The sequence below is a fragment of the Haplochromis burtoni genome, unplaced genomic scaffold (assembly GCF_018398535.1).
Source record: "Haplochromis burtoni strain Fernald_Lab_line unplaced genomic scaffold, NCSU_Asbu1 Contig_6, whole genome shotgun sequence".
Lineage (NCBI taxonomy): Eukaryota > Metazoa > Chordata > Actinopteri > Cichliformes > Cichlidae > Haplochromis > Haplochromis burtoni.
In genome coordinates this window covers 1,968,782-1,972,238 of record NW_024582367.1, presented here as the reverse complement: position 1 = coordinate 1,972,238, position 3,457 = coordinate 1,968,782, and the positions used below count along the sequence as shown (strand labels likewise).

Sequence of the window (3,457 nt, the reverse complement as noted above, 5' to 3'; positions counted from 1 at the left end):
CACTGTTGTGTGCGTCTTTTGTCCTGAATCTTTAAATACACCTGCTCTACACTTCGTTAGGTAGGAACCACCTCGCCCCCTTTTACCTTCAGAACTGCTTCTTTGTGGCAGAGGTTAATCAAGATAGCTATCCCCCTCACCATTACACCCCCACCAGCAGGTGAACAGCGAGACAGCATGGCTCCGTGCTTTTGTTTGTATGCCAAATTCTGATCCTACCATCTGAATGTTGCAGCAGGAGTTGAGATATTTTTCTGTTGTCTGATTTTGGTGAGCCTAAATGTACTGTAACCTGTTTCCTGTTGATGTTACCGTTGCCTTTCTATCAGTTTGAAGCAGTCTGCCGTCAATAAGGCATTTTGACCCAGAGAACTGCTGCTCAGTGCAGCTCTTTATGGTTTACAGTGAATGGTCTAAAGGGATGGTTGTGTGGGGGAAAACTTCAAGGAGATCACCGGTTTCTGAAATGCTCAGACCAGTCCATCATCACAGTCAAATAATCCTTCATTCTGATGGTTGGTTTGAACTTCAGCAGGCTGTCTCCACAATATCTACATGCCCAAATGCATCGAGCTGCTGCCATGTGATTGGTTGATTAGATATTTGCATTATCGAGCAGTCGAGACAGGTGTATGTAACAAAAAAAAGAAAAAAAAAAATAGCCAGCGATTGTTATTTAAAAGGATACAGGCTACATACTTTTTTCAATAGGAAAATATAATTAGTGACTTACAGTAATCACATTTAAAATATGACTATATAAAAAAATAACCACTGTTCATCTTTATATACTTTTTGTCAAAACCACATGGAGCCACTGGAGATGGTCCAGGTTCACACCCCCCGAACTAAACAATTCATTATTAATGGAGCAATCGTGGAAACAATCAGCATATTATCTTAATCTCTCTGAACCTCAGTTGGAGTGGCGAGCATGGACATATGTGCAAAAACGTTTAGTCCTGAATCCCTTGAGCTATGAATTTAAAGGCCCAGAAATGAAGTCATGGAGGAAAATTAAGAATTTCAGACAGAGGACAGATTTGTTTATTTTCACTACTTAAAAGTGTAGCTGGACCTTAGGAAAAAATTAAATTAAAAGAGGTTTTGATATTTATAATCAAAACAGGCTCTTTTTAATTTAGGTTATTTGCAGAAACACTGGTACCCATCAGTGACCAGTGTAGCATTACAGTATATACTTCAAATCAGGCTTAATAGACTTTTTTTTTTCTCCTTTGCTTCACAATTCTGTTGTACATTTGCAATGATAGTTTTTTGTATTTTTGTTCTATAATTTTACATATGTAACAAAAAATATAGTGTTATTGTAATTAAAATGCAAATAGTCATAAATGCTCCTCTGTGAAACACGTGGATGTAACAATAGTATTTATTTACACCTGTTGATAATATTCAAAGGATAATCTGTCCTTAAAAGGCTGTGCTATTGTTATTATAAGGATTAAATTGGTTTTGTGGCTCCATCAGATTTCTTTTGTTTAAAAATGGCTCACTGTTGTTCCAACTCAAATTTGGCAAATAATAGGGCAGCATTCTTTAAACCAAAGAAAACCACCTAATATTTACATAAAGCTTTTAATAGTAACATTGAATAATTTTAGTCCATTCAACAAGTTTCAGGTACATCAAATATAACATGCTATGCATAACATCACTTACAATCATACAGATAATCATTTAAACTTAGAGTGCATTAAAAATATATGTGTATTAAAAATAGCTGCGATTATGTCTTATAAATAATCCAACATTTAAATCACCAGGAAAATGGCGAAATAGCGTTTACTTAGTGTAAACAAACCCCGACAGGGAAATAAAAATAGTTTTGCTGTCACGTTGATATAATTTTCTTTAATATAATGAATAATCCCGAAAAAAAAAACGATTCAACATGCACTATTTCTTCCAAGCGCACCGCAGTAAATCAATTAAATTAACTCGTCTTTATATTAATCGCTCACCAACGCCGGTAAATAAACTATCACAAATGTCAGCATTTCAAGTGGCGCGCTTGACGACTTCTCGCGAGATTTTCGTGCGTTCTGTACTTTGTCAGCAGCGGTCCTCCACCATTTCGCTGCGTAAAGTCTCCTCCCCGCGACCGCTACATTCTGCGCCGAAACCCAGTCTCTCCCGGTCCGTAATTTAACTTCTTCCCACAGACCTAGGGGTACCTCGTTGGGTACCGGGAGACAGTTCGGATTACTGGCATTACGGATTGAGTGCGATTTTTCGCGGATGACGACTCCTTCAACGAGAATTTAGTAAAAGAAAATTGGTCGGAAATTTCAGGTAGGTGGGAACTTAAGATGGCGGCCTTGAGAGGGAGGGGGGCGAAGGAGGAAGTAAAGGGGGATTCAAGGGGGGTTTTAGACAACTGGAAGGCCACAATCAGACTGCGTTTCATTTGTTCACGCTGCTTCTGCGGCGTGCGATGAAATATGTACCTACCTACAACACTGACCTAAACCAAGATGACAAAACAGTAGACAGTGACATGGGATATCTTCGGATGTTAACTACTCTAAAAGAAAAAAGGAGTGATAAACCGTCACTTCCGTGCGGTCGTTTCTAAAGTGCGGTCCGTGGGGACGTAGTTAGCCCCCTTGAGTCCCCCGTGTAATCGTTGCAAAATTTATATGGAACTTTCTAACACTGTTTTTTTTAGACATTTTGTATATTTAACTAAAAAGTAATCACTATCTATTTTTAAAACTGAATAATTTAAACCCATTTATTTTCGCAAACAGAGGATTTGACCCCACGCAATGACGTCACGAGTGATTGTCTCCCCCCTCCCTCTGTAGTGCATGCAGAAGCGGCTTTTAATGCGACTTTTCGGATGTTTTGGGGGTATTTTTGGGTCCTCAGCGTACAGTAACGCATTAAAATGTATCGGCATAAACTGGCTTCTTTGAAGCCTGAGCATTACATAACTGCGGGTGGGATGAGGGGCGCCTGCGCGTCAAATGAACGCACCCTACTAACTAACTCTTCTAGCTGGCTAGTTAGCAGCAGGCTTCCTCCATTTAACTGTTATTGCTGGAGCTAACGTTAGCTAGTTAGCCAGCCTGCCAGAGAGCTAACCGGCAACGTTAGGCGTTAACCTTTGAATTGTGTTTTATGAAGCTTCTTGAGCTGCAGTTCTCATATGGGTACGGCTCATGTTTCAAGGTATCACCGCTGCCACATCACTAGTGAATACACATAATTTCTTGGTCGTCTTGAACCCCATGTGGCGACAGGTACTCACAATTTAAAAGGGAAAAAAAAAGAAAAAATAGTCACGAGAGCACGGATTGAATGACTGACCGGAGGCCCGCGCGCTTGGTCGCCGGCTTTTAGCGCGAGAGAGCGCGTGCTGCAGAAATCCTAACATCTTCCTGTGGGCGACTGCAGCAAATGCAACCAGGAGCTGGCTGTTTTTTTTTTT

The 3,457-nt window shown here is 40.2% G+C and overlaps 1 protein-coding gene across 4 annotated transcripts in view; it reads left to right on the top strand.

Moving 5' to 3' along the window:
* Positions 1–2,017: 2,017 nt before the first annotated feature.
* Positions 2,018–3,457, top strand: part of LOC102294496 (Snf2-related CREBBP activator protein) — a 48,246-nt gene continuing 46,806 nt past the window's right edge. For all 4 annotated transcript variants that reach the window (XM_014335896.2, XM_042223433.1, XM_042223429.1 and 1 more), the window contains exon 1: positions 2,018–2,316. The gene's annotated coding sequence lies outside the window, so the exon portion shown is untranslated. The remainder of the gene's footprint in view (positions 2,317–3,457) is intronic.